The sequence below is a fragment of the Pseudonaja textilis genome, chromosome 1 (genome assembly GCF_049901715.1).
Source record: "Pseudonaja textilis isolate UNSWEBS1 chromosome 1, rPseTex1.2, whole genome shotgun sequence".
Classification (NCBI taxonomy): Eukaryota; Metazoa; Chordata; class Lepidosauria; order Squamata; family Elapidae; genus Pseudonaja; species Pseudonaja textilis.
Window position 1 is genome coordinate 49039498 of NC_141990.1, and position 16840 is coordinate 49056337.

The window sequence follows — 16840 nt, forward strand, 5'->3', positions numbered from 1 at the left end:
ATATTACTTTAAAAATAAGGAGATCTAGGGGTAACTAAGTAATGTGAAATTACAATGCACCCCAATGACACTAAAAATAATCAATAAAGTCCTTGTGCTATTTCAATTTTTAATCACTTCTACATAGGATATAAACAATTCATAAAATGGTACAAAGCAGGGATTTATTAAAGATTTAAATACAGGATAAAAATGTAGGATAATAAATGTGATCAGTGGTGTAGGTCAAACACATGCTTGGAAAATGTCAAAATTATGACCCAAAGTTAGCAAACTTCCCATGGCAATATATATGCAGTTAGAAAACTTCCTATACCAAACTATATCCAAGACTTGGCATCAAAATAAGCTCCTTTCTCTATGTGAAGACAGGAAGGTTGTGCTTGGAGACAAGAGGCCTGAAAAAGACAGCTGTGGGACAGAGTTCTTCATGCCTGAATTAGATCAGTAAATGCCCACTGACAGTTTCCAGTAATGTCTGCCCTCCACCAGGGGCAGTGGACAATTAGATTTTGGTGTAAATAAGAGCAATCTCTAATATTTTCCATCCCCAGAATTACAAAGGTATAATTTATCAATTTTTTTTATAATGAAACGTTTGTGCAGTCCAGTGTCAGAATTTCTGGCATAGAAGAGAGGCATCCAGACATAATACAACAGCATGTTTATTTTTTCTTTAAAAAATGTGACAAATTGCTGATACTTCCTGAAATGTTAAATTTCACTAAGCAAAGAAGGAAGAACATACAAAATATATTTCTGGATGGGTTTGAAATATCAATGATACAAAAATCATACTAACTGATGATTGACTGTTTATAACATTAACAGTTTGACAGTTATTTTAACATTGCAGGTAAACATTTGGTGCAGCTCTTGAGTTACATCCTGCATTAAACTCAAAATGAGGTTTTCATGCTATTCTAGTGGGTGTCCCTGGAATATAGTAATCCATTTTCTACACTGTGGCTATAAGAAAAGCCGACTGTGCCTATGTCATGCTTTGTTAGAGGTTCATGATCACATTATCTCATGGTGGACCTGACACTTTTATTCAGTTTACAGTATGTTCTGTGTACAGGCAACTTATTTCCTTTGCCAGGGCTGCTGACAACCTTTTCCACACTATATTAATCTTGTTTACTGACTTTATCTTGATACAAATATCAGAAAACTGAACTTTTTATCTCATGGAGAAAATAAACAATGTGTTGACAGAAGCAGAAGCTATTTTCTGATCTAAAAATGGTTGTTTACCTCTAGCCATACTTATAGAAAAATGTTTCTAAGTCACCAGATTGCTAAACTACATAATCCATAATTTAATAAATGTGGAAATTCCATGAAAAGTCATTTAGATATATTGGAAGGGATAAGGAAAATATGAACTCCAAACAAAACACAATTTACAGACCAACACAATGTACACAAAACAAAAGCATATTTTATGCAGTCAGCAACTGAATGCTTTTCAGATTATTTTCACATATCAAAAATATTTTAGGGTAGGAAGGGAGAAGCTTTTCCTTTGTTTATCTTTATTCCTAACAGTTTTGTTCCACTTGGGAAGAGAATAAAGATTCAATGCAGTGTTGAACATGTAAAAAGTTATTCTAGATGCTCCCAGCGGTTGTAGAAACTGAGTGGTTGTGGTGCATTTATGGATTTGTAGGTGGAGAAGACATATATGATATTATTTGGAAGTAAACTGCAGTTTCAAAATCTGCATTCTGGCAAATTTAAATACAGGTAGGCGTCAACTTTTGAACTCAAAGTTTCCATTACTAAGCAAGATAGTTAAGTGAGTTTTGTCCCATTTTATGACCTTTCCTGCCACAGTTGTTAAGTGAATCGCCACAGATATTAACTTAGCATCATGTTGTTAAGTGAAACTGGCTTCCCCATTGACTTTGCTTGTCAGGAGATCACAAAAGGGAATCACTGCTACCGTCATAAATAGATGCCAGTTACCAAGCACCTGAGTTTTAATTACATGGGGATGCTGCAACATTCATAAATGTGAAAAATGGTCGTAAGTCACTTTTTCAGTGCCACTATAATTTTGAATGGTCACTAAATGAATGGTTGTAAATCGAAGACTGCTTGCATGTGGGCAAAAATATGTGCTGATTTCAAAATTAGTCAGAAAATTTTAAACAAATCATTCTTTAAAATATCCCCTGGGACAAGTGAAAATGCAGAAAAAAATGTTGTATGACATAAGTTTTGGTTAAGAGGCACAAATTCTAATAAATTTTAAAATATTCAGAATTATTTTACACATAAAATGCAAATGGACAAATGTATTTACACAATCCTAGAAAACTGTCATACAGAAAGAATATGGAAGCTGTGATTAAACAATCTTGTTCAGTTTATTCAGTTAGAGTAAAATCTTGCTGTGAAGACCAACAACAACAAAAAGTTAGAAAGGTGTTGGCAGGCTCAGACGAGGTAATTGTACTATGTTTAGAATGAGTATATAGAGACATAAAGCAGGAAAAATATATTGCCAAATCAGTGTCCAGCTTTATGTAGCACGCAGTGAGTGGCCTCTACTGGCTGACCAAGGGCTACAGAAGTCACCTTGTCGTCTATTATTATGATAGCACTTTCTGAACAGCTGAAGAGCTTTGTATGAGGCTTGTTTCATTTATCACCCTATAAAGTTTATTCATTTCAAGATGCTATTGATATTCTGTATTTAATCTCTTTCTATAACACTAAGGTGTGAACAAGATCATTTATATAGAAGTATACAGGAGAAATGCAAAGTACATTTTATTTTATTTTTTCAAAGGAGAGACATGTAAATATAAATTAGTACTGATGATAAAGCAGGGAGACAGCAGTCAATTACTCAACTTCTGTTTTCTTTGATGTCACAATTATACTTCAAAACAAAGCAACCTCAGGAAACAACTTAAATTTAACCTTTCATACATCTAGTCTTACCATTTCTTACTTTTCATAATTGCAATAAGCAATCAAGCAGTGATGAGCTTTTGGTCTGAATCCCTGCTTGATCAACATTTTTTATAATAAAAAATGTTGAAGTAAAATAATGTTCAAACTTCCCATTTATTTTAAATGCTGTAATGCATTATTGTGGTTTTTTTGCACTTAAGGGGAAAGTCTTATGTACAAAAACTAAGCAAAAGAAAAAGTCCAATCCAAGGACAATTCAGCTCAAATAAATCTGTGTATGCATGTATTATTTCAGGGGAGACTATATTGAATGCCCCAGTCTTATTGGATTAATACAGTAAGCCTTAATTCAGAAACACCTGGAAGCAGATATAGTTGATGCCAATATAAAATAACTCCAGGCCACCATTAGATGACCAATGGCAAGTAATTATAACCTTGTATTATGCTTGTCAAATAAGGATAATAATCAGTTGTATTTGATGAAATAGATTGTAAGTCCACAGAATCTTAAAACATAATACACATCAATTTTTAAGGTGTCACAAGATATTTGTTAATATTTATTGAAGGATCTAATCAATAAGATATATTAGCAAACAAATGATTATTTAGGGGGTAACATTCCCGATTACATATAACAATTTTTTACATCAATGCACCCTGTGAAAAATCTTGTCAATTTTGCCCTAAAATATTCCTACATGGAAGATACACCTTCAGTGTAATATTATATAATTATATCATATCACTATTCTATTTCTAAATATATATACTTTGAAATTTATTTACTCTTAATGGAAATTAGTTTTAAGTAAACACTGACAGGACTTAAGGTTTGTTCTCTTGTTCACTAGGGGATTATGCACTTGGTTCTAGCATTCCCTTAATTGTACCCTATTAGGGAGAATGTTGTCAGACCTAAATGACTAATGATGCCAAAAGGTGACTGTAGTTGTAAGAAATATTATTTTGCAGACACATAGCATGGTATTCTGGGATATTTCTGGCCTTATTTTAGAGTTCTACTTTGCTTCAGAATTCAGTCCCATTATCTTGACTGCTCAAAATTGTTCACAGGGTTATCTAGCTGACATATAAGATAACCTTCCATCTCACTAGACACCACTGGGATATGACATACTGACCCACAGTAATCATTGATTATTAGCATGAAATATATACCACACAAAAGGAGAGCTCTAGGTAAGGAATTGCTTATAAAACCCTTTCTATCATGAGTATTTTTTTAAAGAAGTGGTATAAGACATACAAAAATAAATGTAGTAGATGACTTAGAAACATGAAATAATGCTGAATGTTTACAATCTGATTTTAACAATGTTACATGGAAGCAAATCACACAGGTTTCTTTGGAACCTATTTAAAAAATAAGTTTGTTATTACATGAAGCCTTAGATAGTTAATAGGGATTACTTGGGGGTGAGAGATTAGACTAAACAGAAGAGTGCCCAGTAATTTTTGAATTATTAATTCTATTTAATTAATTGATAGTTTACACTTATATGTACTCTTAGGAAAAATATATTATTCACTATACATGAGGAAAGCTTTCTAGCCCTTGTTAATAATGAATAAAGACCCCCAAATTAAGTTCCAAAGCAGAATTATATTACCACCTTCTAATTAAAAAAATACTAGAAAGCTTCACACCAGCCTATGATGTGACAGGTTTTTTAAAAATATTTTTGACTCCACCTTTATACTGTATTACTTTATATGTAACTCAGGATTGATTTTATTGTTTTATGAAAAGAGTTAGACTGCTTCATCATTCTATAACAATTGCTCCAGTGATGGGCTGCTGGATGGTCAGCGAGGCATGGGCGAGCCCCTAGCTGTGATCTCTGGCTGGGCCTGCCCACCCGCCCTTGTTCTATGCTTTCCCTAAATAACTTTTCCCCCACCCAGGCTGCCCAGGTGGGTTCCACAGCGTCCTGCTGTACTCACCGGAGCTGCCTGAGTCGATTAGCTGCCTGTTTGAAGCTGTGTTTCAGCCCCAAAGCGGCATGCATGAATGAGCACGCGTGCATGATCAGCGAGCCCCTTGTCAACAAAAGTGCAGCCCACCTCTGAACTGCTCCAAGTAGAAGAAATGAATTGCTTTTATATGAAAATAACTAAACCAAGTAGCTAATTACTAGCCCTATTCGGTATTATTTATATAATTTGTAACATTTTTTTGCTTTGTCTCTAACCACTTTCTGAAGTATTTGGTTATTGAAGGTCAATGATTTCCTTTTGCAAGAACAAAGGGATCATAATCTTGTTCTAAAGGGATTTTCAATATCTTAACTCTGAGGTTGTCTATAGAGATTTTCCGTCATCCAGGTCATGGCTGTCCCACAGGTGCTTTTTCAAGAAGTAACTGGACTTCCTTGTTTTTCTTTGATGACATTTTGCTACTCATCCAAGAAGCTTTTTGGATAAGAAGTGAAATGTCTTCAAAGAAGAACAAGAAAGACCAGTTGCCTCTTGAAAAAGTACCTTTGGGTTAACTCTGATTTGCTGCTAAATTGGGGAGAATTATATATTTATTTCCATAATGTTATTTGTCTTTTCATCTAAATCAAATTATTACCTGCTACCATTATACTTTAAGACAACATTTAAGATAACATTCATCTTATGAATGAGAAGCTAATCATTCACTGATAGCTAGCAGTTATATTTCAGTAATAACTTTGTATTTAAAATATAATTCAGTGAAGATAAATGTAGCCTCTTCTTTGTATATCATACTAGAGACATCATTTTCTGTTTCATGTACAAGGCCTATTCTTTCTCTGCTGGATATTTTCCTGCCAGTTCAAAATTGTGTTTCAATAGAACTTACTTAAACATGACTTTAAAGGTAAATCCAAAGCCATTGTTCATGATGTCACTACTTAATAAATTCAATCAATAATACTTTCACAATCATGGAAAGACAGCTAAAAACTCAGGATACAAAATGTGAAGCCCTTCTACATCTATTTCGTGTAACTAAGAGTCCGAATTCTTTTTTATCCTTTACAACAAGGTTGTGTGTGCTAAGGATAAAATAGGTGCTTTTAACCCTTCCAGTTATTTTCAGCATTTATTTTATCTGTTAAAATTCCAGCAATGCTTTCCTTAACATGAATGTAAACACTGGAGTGTTCCTCATGCTGAAAGTAGTTACATATTCTTGAGCAAAAAGATATGTTAAGATTTATCTAAAAAATATCAAGATGATGACCTGTACTTTTTTTTTTAAAGCAGCAGCATATCTGTTTGAGAATATTGGTAACTGTGGTCTATCACATGTGCTGTGAAATTTCTAATCTACTGTAGTTAAATGTCATGGGAATATTTGAGATTTTGCAAGTAAGAAATAGCAAGTACATTTGCAGCCAATGAATGGTCATGCATGCAGAATCTGAAATATCCAAATTTGATTTGTTTCAAAAATAAAAAGAAATATATACTATATTATTAGTATTATGCTCTTCTGTCAAAACATTGAGAGTTAACAGCAATACAGTATCTTATAGAAATTGTTCAGTTCCCCAAATAGTACTACATTCAAAACACTTCATGCAGCTCCTTTGGTTAGAATGTGGCTCAGCTTTGCTAGTAAAACCTGTCCATCTTACCAGCTGTTGAAAGTGCCTTGACAGTTCTAAATCACCATAAACCATGCAACAAGGCAAGCTTATTTCACACTAGAAATCAGATTCGGATTCCACCTGCTTCTCCTTTTCATTAAATTGTTCATGGACAGAATAGCATGACAGAGTACCCAGCAAACATGCTGTCCTGCCATGTCCTAGTACCTCACTATTGACAAACCTCTGACCTGTCACATCTACAAACATCAATAAGATTTTCTCTGTATGTGTATGTCACAGAGATGTTTTATTCCAAGTCTTTCTGCTTCATACTCTTTAAGAGGAAAGAAGAAATGCAGAGGAAAAAGCCACTTTCAGACTTTATGGACAACGTTTTGGAATTGCTCAAGTTTAGAACCAAACATAAATATTAATTTTTCACAAGTTGGTGCTCAAGAATATGTGAAAACAGTATAAGAACTCCTTTCCACAAAAACGCACAAATGGCCCTAATTTACATTTACAGTCTAAACTATCTCAATGGGAAAAATAAATGGAAGAAAGAAGAAACAAATAAGAAAAAAAATTGACAATAAACAACAACACGTGAAAGAAGAGTACCCAGAGTGAATGCAAGCACTATTACTGTACAGCACAATTTTTGCACTCATTTTGGGCACTAATGAAAGAGTTGAACCAAGATTTTGAAAAACAAGAAGGATGGCATCATTACACTTTTAGGAAATAATTTCAGTTTTTAGACCTAGCAAATGTAATGGACAGAAATGTAATTTGACAGAAATTCATTTATTAACTTAAAAGACAAGCACTTCACAAAAATATGTTGAAGGAATACATAGTGGGTCCTTCAGCACTTTACTCATGGTCTCTGAATTTTTTACTTTTTTCAATATGATATCTGTTTCAGTTTTGTTAATATTTCTTTTTCATTTATAGTGTTTATATTTGGCAAATGAAACTGAGTGCATTTAAAATAATTAACCCCCCTTAGATCCTGAAATGACCATTTATAGTTTTAGTTGAAAAAAAATCTTAACTATTCTCTTTTGCCTTTTTGTAAGTTACATTTTTGAAGAATGGGTCAAGATAAAGGAATTGATTATATTATCCTCACTATATTTTATTTATCATGTATTTTGCATATACTGTAAACTATGGGCAACAGAAATATATTGTAAATGCATACTATCAGAGGGAAAAATATTTCCACTATTTCACAGGGCCAATTTCTTTCTACATCTTTCAGCTGTAACCTTTATACTGTACTACTTTTTCTCACATCTAAGAAAGATATTTGGTGTTAAGCCTAATGGTGATTTGCTTGTTGAAAACTGTGTGTACTCATCTTAATTATTAATATCCTTTATCTTCACATGCAACATTGAAACAGATTGACCACTAGATGTTTTCAAAAAGGGCAACTGTTACATTGTTCCCTCGACACACCAGAATAATAGGTCAAACTTTTGTTTCTCTTGTCCTACAAACAATTTTCAAGCCCACGTTCAATAAATGAATTTGATTTCAGCACTTCCAATCAGGGCTGCACAATCCCCTCAGTAGCAGACCTATGATAAATGGACTTATTTTCCCAAATCAAACACTTGAATTTAAATTCAGATGAGTTAATGCAAAGGTCAACATTGTAATCAGTTCTTTTGAACTTTATAGAATTTCTGGAGTATACATAATAAATCTGAAACAAGGCAATTTGCAGCTCTGTATGGGTGGCTGGTAATAAAAATCTTAACAATTAGACCCTTTATGTACTTAGGGAACGTTTTATAGTAATAGCTGCAGTGAGAACCTCCGTGCACAAGAAACAGATACCTAGAAAGATTTGATTGCCTGATTGTTTGTGGTTTCCACAATATGTGTTCTTATATTCTATAAAGCAAATTAAATCACATCTCTGTTGGTAGTTTAATACTGCCGTGCTCACTGGTCATTTGATAGCTTGTAAGCCCACAGTACAACAGAATATTATGTATGCTTATACATAAGCTTTATAGGGGTGTGCATATGTCACCTGCTCTATGCTACAAACTTAAACACACCTACCTCTTTGAAGCCTGCAGGATTTACTGAATAGAAATATTTAGAAGTTTGCATTTATTTAATTCTCCATATAATCACAGTGGCAACAATTGCATTGGCACAATGTTGGAAGGGCGAACAAATGCCAACAAATAAAATTTTGTTCAGAAAATACTTGACTATGCTGAAATGGACCTACTCACACAAAAACTTAGGGATAGGGAAGACTCAAGATATATTACAGCTTGGGATAAATGGTATAAGTGGATTAAAGAGAAAAAACCAGGAAATTAAAAGATAAGAATTTGATGAATGGAGTGGTTAAATTAAGAACATCTACCAAAATCGGAAATGAATAGTAGTAAAATTGTTATCAATAAAAAATCACACCATCTTGGTTGATTAGAAACATATATGTCCTTTATGTTTATCTATTACATATTTGTATATATAGATTTTGTCTGCAACGTAAAGTTGTATTCTATGTATTGTACATAGTGTTCTTTTTAATCTTTAATAAAGTTCTTTTTTAAAAATTGTTTTCCTTTGAAGATGTTTTGCTTCTCTCCAAGAAGCTTCCTCAAGAGCTGAGGATGAGAAGCGAAATGTCTTCAAAGAAAAACAAGAAAGCCCAGTTGTCTCTTGAAAAAAGCACCTTTGGGACAACCACAACCTGGATGACTGAGAATCTCCATAACCTGGATGACTGAGAATCTCCATAGACATTCAAGTCCGAACTGTCTTATTAGAGTAAATTCTTACTGGTTAAAATGTAATACTAGTTATATGAATCATAGTTCAACTGTTTTGTTTTTTTACTTTTGCTGGCAGTTATTTAATTTCTACTGTTGGTTGTGTTTTGAACTGTGTCAGCTGCACAGAGTCACCCTCGTGAGATGTCCAATTATGTAAATTGAATTAAATAAATAAAACAAAAGTTTTTAACAGATCTGTTTTACAAAATAGCTAAGCTTTTTTACTGGTACAAAAATTGTTCTTTAAATGTATGCATTTTTTAATGTTCACACTATTTTTAGAGTTCTAATATTGAAGGAAGAAGAATATGGCATTACAAAACTTATTAATTGGTTATATTCATATCTGTTCAGAAGGAACTACATAGAAGTACTTAATGCACAGGATGAATGGTAGCGAGGTTCTTGACTTCTAACCAATTTAGGATTTTACAGAATACCATCAATGTCTGAAATTAGGTTTGACAACTCAGAGCAAGCCAGATATAGTGCTGTACTCATGTCACAGTAGTTCTCTCCAAGCTGAAATTTCTAGATTGCTTTCAAAAATTGCCTTTTATTCAGTATGTTGCCGCTCTTCCAGTCCATCACTGTCTCTAGGTCCGTAATGGCGAAGCTTTGGCATGTGTGCTATTACTGCCAGTATGCGAGTACTCACCCAGAGCAGGTCTACTGCGCATGTGCATGTGCTGCCCACCTGCCAGCTAGTTGTCAGGTATCTGGTGCACATGTGCGGGGGTGCACAGGAGATGCACGTGTGAACATGCAGAGACATGTGGCACACGCAAGGGGTTGCTCGTGTATGTGCAGAGATGCACGGCATAAGGGGGTCACACACGCATGCACAGATGAGCAGTGCATATGGGGGGGTCGCACGCACCTACGCCAGGGGCGTGGAAGGGAACCACATGCATTGCCTTCTGGGTGCTGGCACGCAAGCGTGAGCATGCAATTATTGGTACAGGAGCCCAAAAAGGTTAGCCACCACTGCTCTAGTTAGTTATCTAGTAATAATAAGTAATAATAATAATTAGTAATAAAAATATTAATGATCAGACCCTTTATGTATTTAGGTACATATGTACTATGGATTTATTTTGGTATTGATACTATGTTTTCAATTTTTGTTAGTCTCCCTGAATCACTTTCTTGAGTTGGGCAGCTTTGTTGAGATGGACAATCATATAATTGAATAAACTAAGTAAATAAAATAAATTACTGCCACTCCTACTCTAGAAGCACTGCACAAAGAGTAATTAAAATATGAATAATTACTATTCACAAATAATTAGAATAATTATGTTTGGTGTGAACAACCAGGTCAGCATGTGAAGAATTTAATTTCCTGATTCTGCTCATGCCTATACACACTATTCTGTACCTGGGTAGGACTGTATTAAGTTCAATAGCATTCAAGAGGCTGTTGGACTTTGCCCTTTTGTGCCCGTGTAAGGATTCTAGATTAATTCCCTGCTTGACTGTTCCCCCTGGCTCCACCAATCAAAACAACAAAAACAAATTTCTCTTTCCTACAAAAATGTGCACAAACTGAACTGACTGTTTGGACAGAAAAAACAAGAAAATTAATGACTATGCACTATACATTACATCCCATAGTGATATTGATAGATGACATTTGATTCACTGAAATAGGAGGCAGAGGTTTACTTCAAGTCAAACTGTCACAGAAGAAATTGGCTGTTTATAGTATGTAAAGTCACTGAAGAAGAGCACTGAGGAAGTTAAAAATTAGAACATTGAATGAGTAGAAAACAAAGCCTGAATATTGAAGAATAATAATAAAAATATAAATACAATGTTGGTAAGGAAAAATATTACATAGTTAATTTGAGGAAAAGTGGATAAAGGTAAACTTGGCAATGGATTACAACTGGAACATTAAAAAAGAAACTAAAGGCTTGATTTTGCCTGCACAAGAGCAAGTTATTCAAACTAAAGCAATCAAGGCCAGAATTGAAAAATTATCAAATGAAGGTGCAGATTGTGCAAAAAACCAGAAGAAACAGTGGATTGTATGCTCAGCTAGTTCTCTTAACGGATGGGATCTATAGCATAATACAAAACTGGAGCATATAACTGACCCAGAAGACATAACAAAACCCTGCTTTATCTACAGTTGCATGAAACGATGCAACTTCTTTTCTGCAAGGCTCCCTATTTCATGTTTTTACTTGAATAAGTGTAATTATGTGAGGCTGTGTAAAACATTAAAAAAGGCACTTCATTAATTGAGTTGACACAAGGGAAGAACATTTCAAACTATAGGAGTAACCATATCCCCTAGTAGATATGATATAGCTGCTTGAATAAGTTTCTCATGCTTCTTATAAATAGGAGCACTTCTAGTGGGTCTGCTGACAAAGTAATGAATTCTCTGCACATGCACACTTGTTTAGTAAAAACTTGAAAAAGTCCTCAAAGCTACTTCCAAGGGATGTAGCTACTTCAATGTTTCAAGGAAGGGACACTAAGGAGATCCCCTTCAAATGCTTCGTTCAGCTTTAATATATTAAAGCTAATTTATGGTTTGAACTCAATCAACCTGCTTTTGGACTGAAGGCAAGAATAGAGCTCTGATACAATAAAACAGTCTCCCAAATAGAATGTAGGATTGCTCTTTGAAATTTGCTAGAGGCTTCATCAAATTGAAGAAGCATTTACAATGTCTGATATGTTTGAGGAAATCTCCAAATATCTCTAAACAGATGACAATAATGTCATCTCTTTAGAAGCATATAATAGTAATTACATAAGCACGTTTTAGACATGAGTGTTTAAACATAACTAAGGACATTGCTTTTGCTATATAAATTTGGAAAAAATAGTAATATGAATAAAAATGAAATACTCTGTTATTTTGATTACCAGTGTCTATATTAAACAACTGAGCCATATTGTCCCACAGCATGATGCAATCAGATCTCTGCCCAAAATGATGGACAGCTCTGGCCCAATGAACAGGCAGAATGAAAAAAAAAATCCCATTTACTTTCTGCCAGATGGGACCTACTGGACGCTTCAGTGCAAACAACTCATCCTTCTTCAGACCTTCTTGTCCAGCTCTTGAGCTGGCTCCAGGTGATAATGATGGATATGAAGGCTACAGTAAAGTGGGTGACAAAAGCAGCCTTGTTATAGCTGCCAGTCTTTCAGTCTTGTCATTATTACACATTGAAGATTTATTTGAGTTTATTGTTGTGCACTGGGCTAGCCATTTGCAATTCATCACCCAGTACAGAAGGTTCAAGATAGCGGCCATAGCTATAATTGCCCCCTCCACCTGCTTCTTAAAATTATGAGGTCAGCACCTAGGGCAGCCCACTGTTGAGAGTGCTCTCTGCATCAGGAGAACTGTCTGCTGTAAAATACCAGAACTGCTTTTGGCTAAATAAAAGTTGGTGCTAACCCAATGGAAATTCTAGGCTATATTCTTATATTGCCCAAACAGTAACCAGTCCTGAAATATAAGAGAACCACAATTGGTTAAAAAAGAGCAAGTATTAAAAACCTAATGCTTCTAGGTTTCGTTTTCAAAGATAATGGAAAGTATACATAAATACAATAGAAGTAAATAAATTCATGTATACAATAGAAATATTGTATACATGAATACAATAGAAATAAATAAAGGATAATATTCTTTAATGTAAGATATTACATCTACTATATTACAGAAATAAACAATTTCTTTAATAAACAATGTGCACTTTTATCTGCTGAAAACTATACCCTTTGACACACAACATTTCCTTTTCCATGAAAATAGGTATTTTCTAAATTGTGAGGAAGGCATTATACATATATTTTAAGATACTCATCTATATTTTTCACAAATTAAATGGAAAGAAGAAACTAGTATTCAGAAATAGAATACTGTGTTAAAATAAGAAATCCTTCAAAACAAAAGGCAAAGCATGATACATTAGAGTCAAAAACATTCACAGCAAACAAAAAATAGGTAATTTTCTTCTTAGAATGAAAGCTAGAAATTCACGGAAAGAACAATTCCACATTATTGGATCACTCAGCTGGATGTAACCTGGCAAAGTGAAAATAAAAACCAAGAAATATCTATATTGTTCCATCAACTCCTTCACTTGCTATCTAGAGGTAATCAAAGCTTAAATCACCTAAATAGTTTATCCCCCTTTACTGAAGATAATTACAACAATAAAAACTAACACAAACTGAAAAAAGATAAAAATAAAAATGGTAGAAGGGTTAATCTTTACTCCATTCAAATAATGTTGTAGAACTCAATCTTTTTTTGCAGCTCAAGAACAACATAGAACAATCCCGCCAAAATTCAGTTATTTATTTGCTTATACCCTATAGCCAGAATCTTGCCAGATTAAACTTAAACTAGTCAAACAATAACAAATATACTCTGTATCCTAAATCTCTTCCTCTTTCTCTGATCCAGCTGCAGGCTGTGTTGTCTTTTTTCTCAACCCACCCCGTTAGAATTTGCACCATCTTGCCTCTTCACTGTAGTCCACCTTCCCCTTCATAGACATAATCTATCATACTTTGTCTGAAGACAGAAGACAGCTCCGAAAAGTGGAGCTGACGACTGTGACAGAATGAAGAGCTGGCAAGCAATACTTGTTTGGAAGGAGAGAACTTGGGGTCACTCACAAATGCTCTAGACAGCTATTCTTTGCAAAAATACCACAAAATAGAGACTTATTCACATTATTTTCTAATCACTTTCAGAACCTGCTTGTTAACTGCTTTCATCTATTAGAAACATTTGGATTGACTTGATTGAGAGCACTGAGTGAGTTTCATTCAAACCTTAATAAAAGAAGTCCTAACTACTTAAAGAACTTTTTAAAAAAGTTTCTCAAATAAATAGCAAGAAGGCAATTGAAATATTGATTTTAGAAAGTTACAAACAGCCTAAAAATCCAGATAAATCTGAAATGATATTTTGGAAGCACTTATAAAAAAATTATCTGTGGGAAAACGTTTCATTTTGAATGTTTTTTTAAAAAAACATAGGTTTTAACATTGGACCAATTCCAGAACCTTAATCCATACACTGTGCTGTGTTTCCTCTTCTATCCTCCTCTACCCTGGATTAAAAAATCCAGGTTCAAGTTTATTCAAAGCCATGGAAACTCTTAACTTAGAATCCAATCTACTTCACAACATTGTTATAAGGATAAATTGAAGGTAGATATCTATGTATGCTGCCTTGAAGAAAACATGAAAGATAAATCAAACAAAAGAATTCTCTACCATTGAAATAATTCATTAACTAGCTGATCAGTAGGTAAATGGGAGAGGAAACCACAAGTCAACATAGGGTACTGTCTTCTGCATACAACCAGCATCAAAGATTGTCTTCTAAAGCAGAGTCCCCCACCTTTCTGGCTTTGCGGCTGGGGTGAGGGGACAGATCGTTCTCCGTGAGTGGTGGGCAAGCACATGAATATGCGTGCAGCTCCATTTGAATGAACAGGTTCTAAACAGCTCAAGGCCCAGTAGTGGGCTGCTGCATGGGGATTAGGGACCCTCTTCTATTATAAATATAAAGGTCAGAATCCAAAAAGTCAGAATGAAAAAGCTTTGGAAATTAATACTATAAAGGTGCCATTATAGCTTGCATGTTGATACTCAAAAACATAAGATAGAAGTGGAAGAATCTTAAGTATATAAATAATAAAATACAAGTCGGGGTGGGGGTGGGGGGAATTGCATCTTTCAGAATAACATATTACTTATTATAGGGCACATACTAAAAAAAAGTACCAAAGTTTACTATCTCTAATTTGACGAGTAATATAAAAGTAATCTCTTAAGAAATATAACATTATTTGCAAATTGAGCAAGAGGACCCCAATGATAGCCATATATAATCAGTTGTCACCTTGCAGCTCAATTAGCCCTCATGTAAAAACGAGGCATGTAAGGAGAAATGAGGTTTTGACATTATCTCTGCCAGCAAGATAATTACACAGTCTTCATTTAACAGTAGGGCAACACTACTGTAGCAACAAATTAACTCAGCTCCATTTGCAATTCATGGTGTGTTTTCTCATTTAACACCATTTGTCTTACTCCAGTGAATGTTTCCATTAGTTTTATTCAGCACAGCAAAATACTTTATTTTGACTTCAACATTACATCACTAAATCACTATATCTTTATCCCAGTAACTTTAAGCATGTCGATATATGCCTGATTAAAAAAAAAATCTGCATTTTTAACTGAAAATTTTCAGCATAGCTTACCACCAATAATAGAACCAATCCTTTTTTTCATTCTTCATCCATTTCACTGAAATAAAATTTCCTTTCGTTATTAATAAAAATAGATATATTCTAATTAAATTGCAAATAAAACCAACAAAAGCAACCTAGTTTATTGCTACAGGGAAGTATTAGTTCTGAATCACTGCTGAGTCAGTGAAAATACTTTATGCATTTGGACAGTTTCACAAAACTCATTCACTCTGCCTGCTTCTCTTTATATAGTTGTACCTGTGATTTAAATATACAAGCACTACTACTATAAGCAGTTTTCTTTAATATTACTTTGGAAAATACACTTTAAGTCGCAAATTCTGATTAGGAACAGAGTCTGGGTAGCATGATAGTTAGTGTATGTAATCTGAAACGATTGTTAATATCGTAGAAAGAATTATCTATCCTGCTAAATCAAGGGTCTTCAAACTTGGCAAGTTTAAGACTTCTGGACTTCAATTCCCAGAATTCCTGAGCTAACATGACTGGAGGAGGAATTCTGGAAGTTGAAGTCAACAAGTCTTAAAGCTGTCAAGTTTGAAGACTCCTGTGCTAAATAATGGTAAGGGATAGTTTGACTGTAGTGGGTTGAGAAGAGTGACTGATCCAAAGTTACACAGTTGGCTTTCATGCCTAAGGCAAGACAAGAACTCACTTTTCATCATGGTGCCTTAACCGTTAGACCAAACTGGCTCAGGAAAATATCTGATTATACTCACACTTTGATATTATAGCAATAGACAGAGAAGACCTAATGGTCATAACACCTACAGTATTTCATTCCACCCATTTCATTCAGCTCTGCACCAGGCCATGTGGTTTGAAAGGAAGAATGAAAGGGACACAGGGACAATGAAGGAATCAGCAACCTTTCAAACCATTGCCCAACTGCCTATTCCACAATGGAGGTTTTTTTTTTCCCCTGTAGGAGTTCTTATTTGTGGGAAGATGCCTTATCCATACTCTCCAGTATGTTTTTGTGCATTCAGCTCCAGCCTACTACCATAGGACACCTCTATCATTAACCAATATGAATTATCTGAATAGGTCTTCCATATGAGCCTAGTTACATTTGCAACCTTCATACGGAAAACAGCAGTATGAAAATGCAGACACAAGTATTCTATCACAGCTCATGATTAATTAAAAGAACTAAAAGTATCAGAGATAAACTTGTGGAAACTTTCTACATTTAAATGTCACTTTTTTCCCTCTTAAAATAACCTCTGATTGA

At 34.4% G+C, this 16840-nt stretch overlaps 1 protein-coding gene across 4 annotated transcripts in view; it reads right to left on the reverse strand.

Moving 5' to 3' along the window:
- GPATCH2 (G-patch domain containing 2) overlaps positions 1-16840 on the reverse strand; it is a 106280-nt gene that overhangs the window by 44169 nt on the left and 45271 nt on the right. The window lies entirely within an intron of this gene.